Below are 18,265 nucleotides of genomic sequence, written 5' to 3'. Positions count from 1 at the left end.
AGGATCACCTGTGATTTATACCACATTTTCATATTCCTGTCTCGGTGACAGTTCAGGGAACCCATTTTTCTACTTAAAAAAAAAAAAAAGGATTTACAATTTTAAAATGCCATTTTATTAAAAAAAAAAAAGTTAGAATCGCATCAGAGAAGGTTAAAGAAATTTATTTCGTGTTCTCCAAGTTGGCCCTGTGTCAGCCAGGAGGCATGGCTCTATGCAAAGGCGTTGTGTGCTGCTGCTTTTCAGCTGTGGAAGTTGTGGATGAGCTATCGCTGCTCTCCCAGGTGAGAACAGGTGTACACCGCTTTAAATTTCCCGTGGATCTGATTGCATCATTTGTTATATTATCCAACATAATGACATGAAATACGTAAATAATAAAATGCTAGTTGCCTGCTGAAAATTTAAAGTGGCAGATCCTCTTTCTTCTGTGGGAGAGGCTGCTATCTGTTGATGGAGCTTTCAAGGCTGAAAAATGATGACCTAGCCGCAGGGGAAACTTACTCCTCTGGCTGATGGAGTGAACACGCAGAGGAACAGCAAGGCATTGCCCTCTGTCCACGCGACACAATGGCTGTACCTTCCTGCAGTTCTCACATGCTTGACGAAACAGGTGAACTTTGAAACATGCATTTCCTCCATAAGGGAGAGGTCAGAGGCTCTGCTAGAAAGAGTAAAATCATTTTCTTGCTCGTTTGCGGGTTTAAAGATGCGTATGGTGACTGTCGCTTGTCTTTTATCCCGGTACCTGGGTAGGTAAGTCTTCATTATGGATAGACTGTATCGTGCTGGGTGCAAATGCAGAAGATGTTCATCACAGGATTTCCCACAGATTTAGAAATTCAAGGCGAGACTTCCGAGATCATTTCACATACTGCTTATCTTGCTAAGTTCTTTAGAAGCCCAGAAAACTCCCCCAAACTTGGGTAACATTATCAGCAGATTCCCATCTGCAGCATAAACAAAACGAACCATAATTTTTTATTTTTTTTTATTCAGTTGAATTCAACACAAATACTCTGAGCACCCTTTCCGGAAGCTTTTGGGGGAGCAGGGACGGGTGTGAGCAACAGAACTACAGTTCAGTGAGTAAAACATGGTTCCTTCTCCCAGGGGCCTTATGGTCTTGCAGATCATTCGAACGTGAATCCAGGATTTCAAATTTACAGCATCTTTTTTGAGCAAGAGATAAAGAAGCCTTCAGAAGATCACAAATCTTTATCTCTGTATTCCATTGAAATGTTCTTTTTTTCAGTTCATTTACTCTTATTCCTCCCATAAGCAAAAGAGACACAGAGAGAGGGAGAGAGACAGGGAGATAGAACCCCCAGCAGGGTCTGGATACTGTGTTCAACCCCCAGGTTCAACCAGCCTCCGTCCTGAGTACACTCATGTGCAGCCTGCTTAGCGAGGTCTCTGAATGCAAAGCCAGAGCCTTCTCACCTGGGTCAGTCCACAGAGAGTCACATTTTACTGCACATTGCCATCTGGACTCCTAAATTCCTTTTTGTTTTGGCTATAGGGCGTGTGCACTCGCCAGAAAGAGACAGAGAGACAGAAAGCGAGGAATCACTCCCCACCTTGGGGGGGATGACCACACCACAATCTCTTCTCCTCCATTCTCCTCTCGGGATCTTGGGCATGCATGCACATGCTCCCCGCGTGAGTTTAAGCCACCGGTTCCAGGACTCGAACCAAGGTCGACTACATGGGAGTTCAGTGACAGCCATTACACCATCTGCTGGCCCCCCTCAATTCCTTTTTTAAAGCAACAAAAAAATAACGATCAATTAGTGTTCTTCAAGCATTAGTACAGAAATGACTAACACCAGGTATTGCTAGACATCAACGCCAGGACAAGCGTGTGAGGCATAGGTATGGATGGATTGTGAGAACAAATACCCCAGGAACGAATGAACTTGTCCTAACCAATATTCTTGGACGTCTGATTCTGGGCCAGCTAAAACTAGATACACAAAATGTATTCTGGAGACCCTATAGGAGACACAACGAGTGTGGTTCAGGACTGAGTGGGGGATCTGGCTACGGAGCCATCGCGGGTGTGTTGGATAAGGAACAGACGCCAGCACTGTACAGAGTTATGGGCATTGCCAGCTTATGAATTAAGAATGTATTCTGATGGAGCTCTGCTAATTTGCCCAAAGAAATAAGAGCGAAGACCACAGGGACAGAAAAGTCTCCCAGATTGGCGAGACACTGATGACCTCAACAGTGTGTCAGTTGTCGTTGAATATGTATGCAGGAGGAGAAAACAGGATGTATTTATATTGTTACCATTCTGGGCAATGTTTCGGATAGTGCACCATCTGACTAGAACTATTCTGACTTAAAACTTGTCATTTGCAACAAAAGTGAAAATGAGTTTTTGAGATATTTACCCAGTACTATCATGGAGTCTTACGTCTGTTTTTTCTTCATATATATATTCGCATCCCTTCTGGGCGCTGTCTGTACCCTCTCCTTCTCTTCTCTTTCAACTCACTTCCTCTTAGGCAAGACAGTGGGAGTGAATTGCACAGTGATGATGGCTTAAGCGTGTGAATCTGGATTAATGAAATTTAAATGGTGTTTCCCCTAAAATCGAATGGTTCCACGAAGTTCCACTGAGGTTACATAATGTCTTACGTCACTGACGTTCGTTTTTGAAGGCATAGACTTGATCTTATAGTTCTATGAACCCTCTCTTATACCTCCAACATGATAGATGCTTCCTAAGTGTTTATTGGATAAATGAATAAATGAATACTCCCAGAGAGCCATTTGCATTACTGCTGTAAAAAGATACATGATTCCATGTGTCTTGTACAGTTTGGAGATAAAAGAGAAAAAAGAAAAGGAACACAGTTATCAAAATCTGTGTGTCCACAAGTAATGCTTTCTAGTTCCAAACTTTCCCAAATAGTTACAACAATCTCAAGCTTGCCGTATAGACTCAAATGTTAGAATGAGCTGGTCTTCTTTAACCTCCATCCCTGGCTCCACTTGCTCTTGGTCCTGCTACTCAAAGAGTTTACATTTCATCGTGTCATCAGAGATCTGTGAAACGAGTTTGCTTGGATAGCAGAGGAACAAGAGCTAGAAGATAGGATAATTAAACCATGGTGTCTGGAATCAGGTTTGAACCTCAACTTTAGGAGTTGCTAGGAACTTGCCATGTTCCCATTCCTCTCTTTTGTAGAGGAGACAAAATGATCATGCTCATGAAGTTAGCTAAGTGCAGAGAGAGAAAATGGCATATCGTGACAAAGCATGGGATAAAGCTATGGGATAGAGGGGCAGATCTCCTCTTTCGTTCCTGATAAAACTAGAAGCAAACTTTATGCTAGCTTTTAAAGGATAAGCAGGAGTTTGTTTTATTATTTTATTTCAAAGGAAAGGAGACGAGGAATGAGGAAACAGCATGAGCAAAGGCACTGGGGTTAGAGCTTTTTTCCTTTGTGCACCAAAATACACCCATACTTTTATTTTTCATGAGCTTTTGAAGTCCCCTAGTTTACGGTCAGAGATCGCAAGGCTATTCATGCTCTGCCCGTAGATTGGCCCCAGAGCATCGTAGAGAGTCCATAGCCACTGGCCACAGGGACGTTCAAAGCCACGGATTTGTTCGCAGCACAGCTGAGGCTTAGAATCTTTCTTTTGACTCTCAATGAATAAATTCTTAAATATGAATCTTCCTGAAACTAAAATTTAAATTTCCAGCAGTTTTCAGTATCTCCCAGGAAATTTAAATTCTGTCTACGCAGATTACTGGGTAGAGGATCTTTATTCAACCCCCTGAAAGCCAAGAGCCTACCTGTTCTGGGTGAATATTAAAGCCTCCTCAGCTTGCATTGACAATGAGGGCAGATGTTGCTGCCAATATTTTTAGATGGAATTCAGAGACCTGCTACGATCCTGAGCAGCTGAGCGTTTCGCTTTCTGTGCAGGCTATTAGTCATCCCGGAGACATATCTTTAAATGCCCTAGGATGAAGTTTGCTCATCTTGATCTGCAATTCCAACATCAGCTGTTTATGGACGCTTACTTAGTAATTGTGATTTAAAGAAGTGCAGTAGGGGCCATTTAGAGTGGACCAACCTATTTATAGACAGGAAGCCCAGAATTACTGCTATGCTTTGAGAAAATTATAGTTCTACTTATAATGACTTCTTACTTTCCATTACATTTGGTTAGGGGGAAATAACAACTCTAAGTTTTTAACTTAAGTTTTTGATTTACTGTGTAAGAATGTAGTGATTAGCATAAACTCTTCACTAGCATAAAGAGGCTTAGCATATAGTAGGGTGCTCCATGGCATATGGCAGACATGTTTTTAATATTTGCTGAAAGAGTGACTGACCAATTGGAATGAGCTGACCTCTGCTTTTCAATTCTATTTCAGAATGCAAGGAGCATGGGTAAAGCCGACAGCTCCAATCATGCTACCCAACGCAGAAATGCAGAAACGTGTTGTGTTTCACAAAGACCCATGGCCGTGTCAGCTTACTGGCCTGGGGCTAGTCATTTAAACTATCTTATTTCCTCTTTAGAAAAAAGAAGTATTTGAACTTAGTGGGAACTAATGTTCCTTTTAGCTCCAAAACTTTATGACCTGATCTCTGGTTTTGCTAACCAGAAGATGTGAGATGGTCTCTTGTAACATTTGCCCAACATTGAACTATTTGAAGCATTAAAATCCATCTGAACTTTTTAAAATGTATTTATTTTTTTGAGAGGTTTGTGCTATAGGGTGCATGCGCTCACCAGAAAGACAGAGAGAGACAGAGAGACAGAAAGTGAGAAATCACCCCCCCCCCCCGGGGGATGGCCACCCTGCCACCCCTTCTACTCCATTCTCCTGTCAGGATCTTGAGTATGCATACACACACACCCGGTGTGAGTTTAGGCTACTGGGTCCGGGACTCGAACCATGGTCTTTTTTTTTTTTTTTTTTTGGAGAGGTTTTTGCTATGGGGCACGTGTGCTCACCAGACAGACAGAGACAGAGAGACAGAAAGCGAGAAATCACCCCCCAGGGGGGATGGCCACGCTGCAATCCCTTCTCCTCCATTCTCCTCTCAGGATCCTGGGCATGCACACACACGCTCCCGGTTCACACCGGTTCCACTGGGTCTGGAATTTGAATTGGGTCAACTACATGGGAGTCCAGTGGCATAGCCATTACGCCAACTGCTGGTTCCCATCCTAACATTTTTTTAATGGAAAAAAAAAAGTTTCCCTTAATGCTTTGCTGCCTTAAATATTTCTTCCTATACTCCCAGTGCACTTGTAAATATTTTTCTTGTACTGACTCATTTTTAAAATTCTGTTCTCTCGCTCTCTAGCAGGGCAATTCTGAGAGGCAGAGACTGTACCTGACCCAGCTTTGTACCCTTGAAGTACCTAGCCCAACGCCATGCCTCACAGAATCCCTTCTTCACAATCCCAGTATTGTTTGTTTAACACTCATCCTGGAATAATGGCTTCCCCCCAATTTGTCAGTTTAGTAAAATGCAGCTGCTGCAGCGAGCAGCCAGCCTATTTGATCTCTGCCTCCCTCCGTATGTTCCAGCTCTGCGGCCACCTTTTGATTCTTCAGAAATGCCAGGTTGTTGTGGCTACTAGGACTGCCCTGTCTGCCATGGTTTTATTCTGAGGCCCTCACTCAGATCTCAGCACCCGCGGAGGAATGTCCTGCCCACCCCGTTTGGGTTACTCACTCAGCAAATGTCACTACCTGAAATGATTATAGTTTTTAAACTTGTCTTTCCTAGTAGGGTGGGAGGTCGGCAAAGGGACAGACCATGCCCAGCCGGTGTCCTGCCCTCTGACCATCAGCTGGAACACTGCCTGCTCTCTGGTAGGTGCCTGTTAAGTATTTGTGGGGTAACTTTAGTGCCCTCTCCCAGGTCTTCACCACCCGTTCCCTGTCACCTGTCACCTTTTCCACACTGTCTCCATTACCTGCTTCTTCTTTGTCCACAACACACCTTGGTCACGCTGACCACCACTCAGCACTTTCAAAAACTATCACTTATCATATTTTATTTTTGTTATCTTCAGCACTGGCAACTGAAAACTTCCTTACATCTGCCCCACATTATGATTAAAAATAGCAAGTAAAATCTGTAAACAAGTAAAGATTTTATTTTGTCAGGGAACAGAGAGAAATTCTTTGAAATTTTGATGTGATACTATTGCTAGACGTTACATGATTAAAATAATGAGAATGGAGTTGAAGGCATACCGGAAACTTGCCAGTTTATGGAATAAGAGCACGCTAATAATAATTGTTAGTATAAGTCTTCATTAGCACGGATACTATCTTGGGTTCTATATATAGAAGAAAGGAAAATAAATAGCTCATTGTAAGACAAGGCAAATAAACTAATATTTAAACGATAACTACAAACTAATGACATAAGAGAATGTTTCGTGTGCATTATCAGAATAGCTACGTACAACGAGATCCCTTCTAGAGCAGTTGCCTAAGAAAGCCGATGGAATAACTTACAGGCAGAAGTGGGAGCAGTGGCAGACGCGGCCTACCTGTGGTTTCGAACTTTCCCTTGGACGGTCGGGACGGTTCCTGACGATGCCATGTCCTCTGATCCCCATGTCCTTTGCTCTGCTGAAGGACAAAGGACTGAAATGGGGTTTCCAGGTTCCCTTGACGACTTTCAGTTCAAATCTGTCAGTGGAATTCCTGGAAATAAACTGGACACGGGAAGAGCGATTAAGTTCACGTATTGCTCCTCATTTCCCTGTTTTAGCTGCCTCTTTTCCCTGGTTCCAGCTCTCTGGATGGGAGCCTGAGCACCCGGGCTCTGGCCTACCACCTCGTTTGCCATTTCCGCCTTAGAGATGAGAGCAACCGTCATCTACTGGCTGCTTCACCTTCTCCAACCGCCCCTTCGGTCCTTCCGAGATCTTTCTAATTATTTCCTACTGTAGACTCCCTTCTTTGAAAGAGCTGGAGTGATGCCGCAGTCCTGTGTAAATACCGATTGATGAATAACCTAGTCGTCCTAAGTTCTGAAATCTTAAAATTCAAATTTCTGGATCTATGAAGGAGTCTTTAAAAAGCCCATGGAAAACGCATATTATGAAAAAAACCATGTATAGATTTCAAACATCCTCTGTGCCAAAATAAACTCATAGCTTAATTCCATTTTTTGAACTCTCCTGTTTGGGCTTAAGAGAAAGAAAGCCCATCTCTATTAACTTGAAAGTCCATCTCTTAACTTGGAGCTTATATTCTTTTCGGGTACTTTGTAGCTTAATCTCCAGTGAAAAATAAATAGATAAAATTTAAGAATGATGGAAAACTCACACATAATAATAATGAAAGTATGATTTGAATATAATATTGGGAACTTCAGCGTTTGTTTTTTTTTTCAATAGAGAGATTTTTGCTATAGGGTGCGTGCACTCACCAGAGAGACAGACAGAGAGAGATAGAGAGATAGAAAGCGAGAAATCACCCCCCAGGGGGGATGGCCATGCTGCAAGCCCTTCTCCTCTCTTCTCCTCTTGGGATTTTGGGCACGCATGCACCTGTGCCTGGCCTAACTTTCAAGCCTCTGGGTCTGGGTCTCAAATCGCAGCTGGCTGTGGGGGAGTCCAGCAATGTAACTATTATGCCATCTGCTGGTCCCAAGGAAACTTCAGTATTTTTAAAAGATGCATTTAAGTATCTCATTAATAAAGGAATAAGGAAGGGCAATAGAAGGTTCTCAAAGTGATTCAACGAAGACCACAAACAAAAGCTGCTCTCCTAGAAACCTAGATTATTTGTCTGTTCCAAGGACATGGATGTCTTAAAACTCATTTTACTGATCTTCCCCTTCTCCTTGTTCCTCCCCCTCCTTCTTCCTTTCCCTCCCAGACTATTCCAGATCTTCCTTCCTTCTCTGACTCCCACGTTTAACTTTTCTTTTTTACAGCTTTCTTTTTTACGGCTTCTTTTCTTCTCTCACAACACACTATGTTCTCATGGTCTAAAAACCCATCACTAAAACAGATCGGGCACAGGGACCAGCAGATGGCATAGTAGTTACGTCACTGGACTCCCACACGACAGACCATGGTTTGAGTCCTAGATGCGACGGCTTGAAACTCACACTGGGCATGTGTGCATGTGCACCCAAAATCCCAAGAGGAGAATGGAAGAGAAGGGATTGTGGTGTGGACATCCTCCCTTGGGGGTAATTTCTTGTTTTCTGTCTCTGTCTCCCTCTGTCTCTCTTGTGATCACATGTGCCCTTCAGCAAAAATCTCTCTCTTAAAAAATATTCAGGCACAAATAAGTCCTGAAGAATAAGTAACTGTTAGTAATTGAAAATGTTGCCTGTTCTGGGAAGAGAAGTTAGTATGAAGTATGAGAAAGCTCCTGACTTCAATTCAAGCCCCAGCACACACTTACTCTTGGTGTGGTGCCAAATGAACTACTCACGTGCCTCAATTTACCTCACCCTCTAAAGGTGAGTAATATCAGTAGGACTATATTGGCGGATTTCTTCATTGCAAACCACCAAATGGACTTTGGCTACTTTAAGGTGAAATTAAAATTTTTAGCAGCTCATTGAAACAGTAGGAGCGGTAAAAGAACTGGCTCAACATGAATATTCTAGAAACAATGAAGAGTGCTCTAATCCTGAGGAAGAGTTAGACCGGGGAGGAAGCCACCTCTGCAGCTGCCTCCTGAGCCCAAGTGGGTGGAAACTCTTCTGTATTCACTGCTTCTGCTGCCACCCATGCCAGAAAAACCAGGGCAGGCTCTTATCCCAGGTCACAGCATTCTGAATGAAGCCTTGCATGAGTGGATTCGTTAGGCCGAGTTTATGGCCCATCTCCACTCTAGCTGCAAGGGAGCCTAGGCGAGGCAAATGTCTGTGTAGACTTGGGAAGGTGGGACGCATAAGGGGAATAACTGAAATTCTGATGTTCATTGTAGAGAGTAAGTCTTAGGTGATGCACATAAACTCGTAAGTGTTCGGTGCTTACAATGGTCTTTAAAAAAATAGGTTTTTAAGAGCTATTAAGAATCTAGAAATGGGATCAGCAGTTGGCGTAATGGCTATGTCACTGGACTCCCATGTAGTCAACCATGGTTTGAGTCCCAGACCTAGTGACTTAAACTCATGCCGGGCACGTGTGCGTGCATGCCTAAGATCCCGAGAGGAGAATAGAGGAGAAGGGATTGTGGCATGGCCATCCCCCCTGGGGGGCGAGTTCTCGCTTTCTGTCTCTCTATCTCTCTCTGTTTTTCTGGTGAGTGCACATGCCCTATAGCAAAAACCTCTCCCCCTCCAAAAAAAAAAAAAAAAAAAAAAAAAAAGAATCTAGGAATGGCCTGAATACCCAAACTAAGCACCAACTAGTTGTCAGGAAAAACTGGCTCACCCAGTAGGCACTCTGATGTGATGAACTCAATATTTGTTTCAATGAGATCAAGAACAAAGTTTGCACCAGTGAATAAAGAGATCACCGTCTACATGCAGGTGAGGACATGGAAAGCAGGTGGGAGCACTCAGTAGATTCATGGGAAGAGACGTCAGGAATCTTTGGAAATGCAGGAATTTGAACAGGCCCAAGAGAAATATGAGGGTTTTACTGTAAATAAAATCCTACTTACGAAGGATTCATTGCGTTACGTGACTCTGCTTCTGTTCACCTATTTCCAGGTGAGAAGTATTTGTGATTGTTTAATCTTTGATCAAATGGTTACCTGGAAAAGAGGATTTTATAATGGCATTTGTCAAAATATAGAACACAGAATATGGATCTAAAGAAACTGAGCATCCTCACACCACCCTTCCTTCCTTATTCAAGCTCGATTTAGAATTATGCACCCCTCTGGGTCAGCACGTGGCCCAGAGGTTAAGGGCACTGGACTCCCACTTGGCCAACCGCAGTTCAAGTCCCAGACTTGGCAGCTTGCATTCTCATTTTCCCTCTTTCTTTCTCACTCTGTCCCTCTCTGGTGAAATGAAAATAAATAAGGTGAAATCTTTTAAATTCTTAAAAAAAAAAAAAAGGATTACACATCACTGTGTAATACAGAAGATGTTACTTCCCCCCAATACCAAGTACGGCAAGTGGAGTTTGTGTGTAATCTGGCTGTCGCACAACCATTTTACGTAGCTCCTAGAAGGCGTGCTTACATTCTCTTCCCTTTAGTGTATGAAGCATCTCCGGTTTAAAATGCAGATGTTCTTGGTTACAGTTGCTATGGGAAATGCTATGAGATAGAAATTACTGTCATAATTAATAACAGGTAAAGGTTTTACCTTTGATGTGCTGCAGTCTACATTTGATTGAGTCGTTTTGATTGTATTTATTGTACATCTCTATCACCCCATTGGTTTTCTGGCTGTTTGTGTGCTTAGTCTGAAGTCTGTTTCTATTTAGTCAAGGCTATTAATGCCTTTCAGACTTATTTTCAACTGCTCTGTAAACCCAGATGGTTTAGGTTTAGAGGGAGATTTACACTATTACACTCTTGGATAATAAAACCCGCTTGTGTCTTTCTTTATTTTGCTGTCTGTAAAACGAGGCTGTGGCTTACTTGAGAGGGTACGTACAATTTTGTATTTACTGTAGCCACAGTAAGAACAAAGACGGTCCAGAAAACTGGCTCTCCCAAAGCCAAAAATGTAAAATGCAAGTCCCAAATATGGGAAAACTGGTTACAATTTACCAATCCCATTTATATATGTATATATATGCACACCAGGGAGGTACCCGTCTGACACCTTGGCAGCCGCTGGGCTTCATGACGAGTGGACGAAGTAAGCTTTTTACATAGCCAGCACCTCTTCCCCTCCGCGGTTCTCCATCACTGCGCTGGGGAACTGTCTTCTCCCCAAATAAACACACTGTTTGTGAGAAAGGTCCTCAAGGTAACCTGCTCTCTCCTGGAGAGTTCGGGGGAAAGGGGCTCATAATTAAAGAGACATTGGTCTCTTGGAGTATGAACGTTATAATTCCTCAAAGACCAAAAACAGTTGCAAGTGACTCATTCTGACCATGTACCCCTAAAGAGACTGTGACAATGTTTGCTACATAGCTATTCAGAGCTGTTCTGGTTCTAGTTTGCTCGAAAGCCTGAATTTTAGCTTTTCCTTCAATTCTCAGGGCCCTCTAACAGCCATGTGGTAAGATCATGCATTCTTTTTTCATCAGGATCTTTTATTTGTAAACAATGAACCCTGATTCGGAAATTGGGACGTGGGGTACAGGACAGCTAATACGGTCAGGAACCTGTGTAGGATTTGGAAGTGGTGAGGTAAAAGATACACTGGTAAAATAACTAAGTTATTGTTTCTGGATACTAGATGTCCTATGCCCATCAGAAATAAAAATCCGGGCACATGTTCCATCCCACAGAACTATCTGAAAGACAACCTATACCTTCTTAAAAGTTTATTTATGTATTTTAGATTTTTGCCATAGCATACCTGAGCTCACCAGAGAGAGAGAGAGAAAGTGAGAAATGAACCCTCAGGAGGGATGGCATGACACCATCTCTTCTCCATTTTCTTCTCAGGGTTTTGGGCAAGCACACACACATGCCCAGGGTGTTTTTCAAGCCTCCAGGTCTGAGCCTCGAACTGCAGAATCATCCATGTGGGACCCAGGACCTTTGCCACCACATCACCTGCTGACCCAAGCTATGCCTTTTTAAATGAGAAGTTCTGGAATTGGGGTGAAGTGAACATTGGCTATCTTTAAGGTGAGTGGCTGACAAATTGAAATATGTAACTTCTTGCCTCAAGGCCGCAAATAAATTGAGAGACTCTACTGACCACGCTAAAAGAATTGCCTCATCTAGATAAGGGCTAAAATCATGATGGAACAAAGCCTCAGTAACAGTCACAAGGCTGCTAAATTATGATACTGGAATTTAAGGCCTTTGATGTGAAGGTTAAGCAGTGATAGGACACCCGACAGTTGGAGTGGTGACATGTGGAGAGAATTCAGAGCATTTGCAATACTCTGAGCCCACCAGCACACTCAGAAAACGCTTCCTTATCTCATGAAATACTCCTTCCCTTGCTTGAGAAAGCAGAGATTTCCATGCAGGAAGAGGTTAATAGTGCCCCCTACCGGGACTCCGATTATGAACTCAATATGGACTGGGGTGAGAAATTTGGAGTCACAGCAAAGAAAAGAGATGCAGAAATGTATTAATATATATCATTAAAATCTGTGGTTTATTTAAGGATCTGGATTTTGATGAAACGCCATCCACTGGTCTGAAGTCTTGGTTATAAATGTGTCTTGAGAGTATCTGTCTTCAATATGTTGGCTCACACCACTGGTGGCGGTTCTAAAAGCTTTTGGGACTGGTTCAAGAACAAATGAATCGAAGGGTTTCCCCAGGAAATTCAACAGAAAGGCCAGAAATTCTACAGCGTGATGTAGAAGAACCACCAGTGCTCCGAGTGTGGTTCCCAGGCCAGCGGCATCACATCATCTGAGAAATCCTTGGAAGTGAGGGTCTCGGATTCTACCCCAGACCTGCTGAATGAGAAATTCAGGGGGTTTTCACAAGCCCTCCAGGTTGTTCTGATGCATGTTCAAGTTTAAGAACCATAAATGTAAGCACTGGGAGGGTGAGAGATGGTTGCTTCTGTCGGGTTCTCTCTGCCTACTCGCTCCCCACCTGTGTCCCCCTCAGAAGATCCTCTTGTTCAGGAGAGCCTGAGCAGAGAAGCACAGACAACACTCTCTTGGCTCTTCTCTCTAGGAGGACACCACTGGTAGAAAGGACTGCAACAGGGGTTTCTCCCGACTTGAGTGGCAATTATTCCATGATGGCAGAAGCCAGATGCGAACTGTCATAAGGCTCAAGTCTGAAGACTAACCACATTTTCTCAGGCCACTCTGACCCACAGATATCTCTGGAGGTGCTCAGTTCAACCTGGGTTTGCAAGGACTAGAACTAGCTAGCAACCATCCCGGAGTCTGTCTTCATGTAGTTAATGAACCAGCCAACAAAACCAGTGCAGGTCTGCAGAAGTAAAGTTCACCTGAGCCCTCTACCCTAGAGACCCTTCCCAGATACAGAGCCAAACCTGTAGGAAAGGATGAAGGAAAAACAGGCACCTCTGGAAGACAACGTCTGCTGCTACGCTACTGGTACTCCTGGCAAGTTTTCAGTGTAACCTTCCCTGAAAGAGACCTGCCAACGTGGATCGAAGTAGCTGTCTACTGGGAAAAGGAACCATTTTGGAGAGTTTGACTCAACTCTGCCTCAAGAGATATCCATCAGCATCTTGAATATTTCCAAGAGTCAGTTCTCCAGATTTTTCATATATAGTTGGAATAGACATTGCTAGCAACTGTCAGAATTTCTTCTTTAGACATTTCAGTACCTCAGGGCTATTACAGACAGGTTGGTCAAACCTATGGTGCTCCCCTTCCACATCTAGGAACGCATCAGAAGCTACAGGGTCTCCTTGAAAGGAGTTAGACAATGAGAACCCCTGTAAATAAGGAGCGTTGGAGGTTACTGGAGCTGCTACAACGAAGTACCATAAACTGGGCAGCTTAGATGCAACAGGACTTTATTTCTCACGGGTCTGAAGGCTGGGAAGTCCAAGATTCAGGCACTGGCAGATTTGGTGTCTGAGGAGAACCTGCTTTCTGATTCAAAGATAGTTCCATACACTCTCACTGGGTCTCCACATGCGGCCAGAGCAAAGCAGCTCTTGGGGGCCTTTTTATAAGGGTAGGAATACTATTTCTAAGGGTTCCACCCCCATGAACCCCCTGATGGTTCACCTCCTAATACCATCACATTGAATTAGGACGAGGCTTCAACACATGAATTTTGGACGGACAAAAACATTCAGACCAAAGCAGAGTGGAAGTGCGCTATTCACTTATCGACTGCTAAAACTGAAGTAGAGTCAGCATGCTGATGACAAGTGACGTCTGTCCTCAGGTACCTTGGCATGCACCGCTGTGAGAGCGTAGACTCTGACACCGCACTCCCTGGGTTTGACCCCAGCTCTACCATGCATCAGTCGTGAGACCACGGATGCCACTTAACTTCTGTGTCTAAATCCCCTCGTATAAAACGGAGATGGCAGGAATAACCCCTAACAGGATGGAAGTGAGGAATGTACGAGTCAGAATCCACGAGCCCCTGGGTGGTATCTAGAACACACTAACTGCATGCTCTGTGAGTTGTTACATACAGGCAGAGAAATCCCTAACTATGCCTCAGTTTGCTTTTATTTATTTATGCCCAGGGATATTTATCCTGTAAATCATTATGTCCCGAGTTTAAGGTGATTTCAGTCAACTCTATTTGCTAGGTTTATCTTGACGATAGATGATCCTTTCAGGGCATGTGTATGAGTTTTCTAGGACTGCCTTAACAAAGCACCAGAAACTGAGTGACATAGTAAAAGAAATGAACTTTCTCACAGTTCTAGAGGCTGAAAACCCCAAATCAGAGCATCGGCAGGGCCGTGCTCCCTCTAGAACTTGGAAGGGCTCTTTCCTTGCCACCTTCTGGCTTCTGGCTGTTGGTTGGCAATACTCGTCATTTCTTGACGTGGAGACACACATGGTTCCATCCTCGCATTGCACGGCACTCTCCCTGTGCCCTGTGTGCATCTCCTCTCTCACGGGCACATCAGTTGTGTTCGACTAGGGGCCTGGCATACTTCGAAGTGACCTAATCCTAATTTATGTCTGCAGCAGACCTCTTTCCCAATAAGGTCATATTCTGAGGTATTGGTGGTCACAGCGTTAAAATATTTCTTTCACACAGACACAGTCAAACCGATACAGCATTCGATTTTTTTTTTTTTTCTTAGAGAGAAATTTTTGCTATAGGGCTTATATACTCGCCGGAGAGACAGAGGGACAGAAAGTGAGAAATCACTCCCTGGGGGGATGGCCATGCCGCAATCCCTTCTCCTCCATTCTCCTCTTGGGATCTTGGGCATGCTTTCACACATTCCCAGCGTGAGTTTTAAGTCGCTGCGTCTGGGACTCAAACCACAGTCTACTGTGTGGGAGTCCAGCGACGTAACCATTACACCATCTGCTGGTCCCCAGCATTTGACATTTTAATGAAAAGGCCTACGTTCTTGGTTCTTCCACAGACCCCATGGCTCTGTAACATCTAACTTGCTCGGCATGGTCTGCTTTCCATTTGCCCTAGACCAGGAAGATTAACTGACAAGTGGATCAGAAAAAGATAAACAACTTTATAAAAATGTCGAGTTCAGAACTGGATCATATTCCACATACCTAGAAACTCCCATGTGTCTATATTTGAATGCTGTAAAAGAATACCAGATTTTGAACCTTTTTTCTTTTTAAGAGCACAAGCTTCGGAGTCAGATTTATCTGGGGCCAGATTGCAGCTCCAGCCCTCACAGGCCAGGAGTCTAAACTGAGCCTGCTTCCTTATCTACACAATGGGAAATTGCCATCCACCGGATAAAGCCGATTGGAGAAGGGCAGACTCATGCCTGCGAAGCAGTCAGTGCATCCCTGGCACACAGTAGGCTTTTTAAAACAGCACCCTGGCAACCTGAGCAGAATTGCACTCCTGGGTGCTGTGGTAACAGTATTCTTAGGTAGGCATTAATGTTAAAATGAGAAAGTTTTACTTCAGCCATGCATTTTAAAATCATATTTATTGCTTATATATTCGTACGCATCAGTTTTGCTGATGGCATGTTTAACTTGGCATCTTTTCTAAGCAAGCAAAGCCTTAAGACTCCCGGCCTTGTAGCACAAGGTCTTGCCTGCTCTCGGCCCCGTCTATGCCCAGTGACATTAGTACACCACTTGGAAATTAATGCCATATATATTTTATATTCAGGAGCATCTTCCGCATACTCTTAGCATTCCGACTTCATGTATCCTTGGGTCTATGTTTGCATTATTTGTTCACCCCTGGAGAAGAAAGCTAAAGAAAGATTAATTCATAAAAAATGAATGGTTGTTGAAACTCTTCAAAGCCTTGATTTACTGCATAATTAGTAGACAACACTAGAAAACAGAATATCTTTCTGCCTGTGAATTAAGTAAATTGATTAATTCATTAATTACGTATGATAACTCCATAGATAGCATAATTGTATCACTGGTTAACAAAACACAGCAAAAAGAATCAAGCCTGTTTTCAACATGGTCAAAAATTTAATTTACAATATTGGGTTCCTCTCTTTGAATCCTAATTAAAGATCTCAGGAAAGCCATATATAGTCCAAACACATTTCCGGAAGGAGAGTTATATTACTTACGGAGTGCGTGACAGTGAACAGCCATCGTTTTTACCCCCAGAATTTCATCCCAACAAGAAATCATTCATTCATTTATTCATTCAAATATTACTGAGCACCTCTATATTTAAGGTTCTTTTATAAGCACTAGTACAGAATTAAAAAATAATATTATAAAGGTTCCTATGCTTGTGCTGGGTTTGTGGCATAGGTTAGTGAAGTGTTCAAGAGAAGTCGAGTAGCAGTGATGACCCCAATCTGGTCAGCCTGAAACAGGTGAGGCCCCTGTGCAAATGCCCAATGTCTGACACGCTCGAACACTGGAGGAAAGGGACAGCCGTGTAATTAGATGGCGGAACATGCTCGTCTCTTCTCATCTCTCTGTCTCTCTCTCTTGAGTGCACATGTGCACTCGCAATGAATAAAAGGGAAAAGGGAAAGAAGGAACGATCCCCCTCCCCAGTAGAGCTTGCTTGTTAGTCCCGCCCTGTTCATTACGGTAGCCCCTAATCACATGTGGCTATTTACACTTCAAATTAATTGTGATTAAAAATTCAGCTTCTGAAGTCTCAGTAGTCAGATTTCAAGTGATCCATAACTATATGTGGAAGTAGTTACCATATTGAAAAACATTTTTAGCACTGCAGAAAGTTCTCTCATCAGTATTATTCCACAAAGTAGAGACAGGGAAAAAAAAGTAAGTGATTAAATAAAGAAGACACTCAGCCTGTGTTAAAAAAAAAAAGAAAGAAAGGAAGAAAAAAATTCTAAAGGGACATGAACAGGGAGATGTGGCAGACTCTTGGGGAGTGGGTGGCCACTTTTTATAAGGACAAGGCATCTCAGAGGAGAGTGCATTTTTACTGAAACTTGAGGACTATCAACTATGGGGAAAGCTGTCGAGGCAGAAGCTCATCATGCGCAAAAGCTCTGAAACATGAAACGATCACAAATGTGTGAGGGGAGAGGGCATGGCGGCTGAAGCATTTAAGAGAGGAGGGGAGGGTGGTGAGGGTCACAAGATGGAGTGAGGAGAGCCGAGATGAGGAGGAGGGTTTTACACTAAGTTTCACGGGAAGCCACTAAAGGGACTTACAGAAAACGATCTGTTCTGAGTACTGTGTTTCAGTGTAGGGTTCTGGATGAGTAACAGCCGGAATGAAGGCAAGAGAGGAAGGGGAGACGCCTACTCAAAGGTAAGAGCTGGAGACAAACGGAACTAGAACGGTGGCAACGGAATTGAAAACTGAAGTAAAATGGAAATACAATGTGGAGAAGAAATGGCTGGCTTGCTGATGCATGAGATGTTAGAGGTGACGAAAAGAGAGACATCTAGGAGGACTCCTTGAATGTCTCCCTTCAACAGCCGAGGGGAATGATGGCGTCACTGACCAAAACAGGGAAGATGACTGAAGGTCAAACCTGAGGTAAAGTGACACGATTTCTCATCTGTCTATGTTAAGTTTAAAATGTCAGTTAGATAGCTGAATTAGGCTGTGGAGTAGAGTTGGGTAGATAAACGTGGAGCTTAGGGAAAAATCAGGGTGAGATGCATGACTTTGAGACTGAACATCTGACAGGTGGTACTGTGTGAAATCTTCAGTGATGAAAGGAAGTGAGAAAGGGACCACGAGCAGGCCCTGGGACATCCCTGCATTTAATAGTAGAACAGAGAAAGAGGAGCCAGTACAGGGGTGGGAAGGAGCAGCCAGAGAAGTAGGAGAAAAGCCAGGAGAATGGAAGCCGCAGAAGGAGCAGAAGAGTTGCTAAGCAGCAGAGCAGGATGGGGACCAGGAAGTTGTGCCGACTCTATCTACATGAAGTCTTCCGCAATCTTGTCAAGAGTGGTTTCAGTGGAGTAGTGGGGACCTAGGCCAGAGCATAATTTAAGTTGAAATGTAAATGAGAGGTGAATGGAGAGAGCGGAATGCAGAAAATCTTTTCAGAAACAGGGCAGAAGCTGCATTGGAACATGACTTCCAGAGAGGATCTCTTCTAGAATGAGA

The sequence above is a fragment of the Tupaia chinensis genome, unplaced genomic scaffold, assembly GCF_000334495.1.
Source record: "Tupaia chinensis unplaced genomic scaffold, TupChi_1.0 Scaffold148822_2, whole genome shotgun sequence".
Taxonomy (NCBI): Eukaryota; Metazoa; Chordata; class Mammalia; order Scandentia; family Tupaiidae; genus Tupaia; species Tupaia belangeri.
This window is presented reverse-complemented; position numbering follows the sequence as displayed.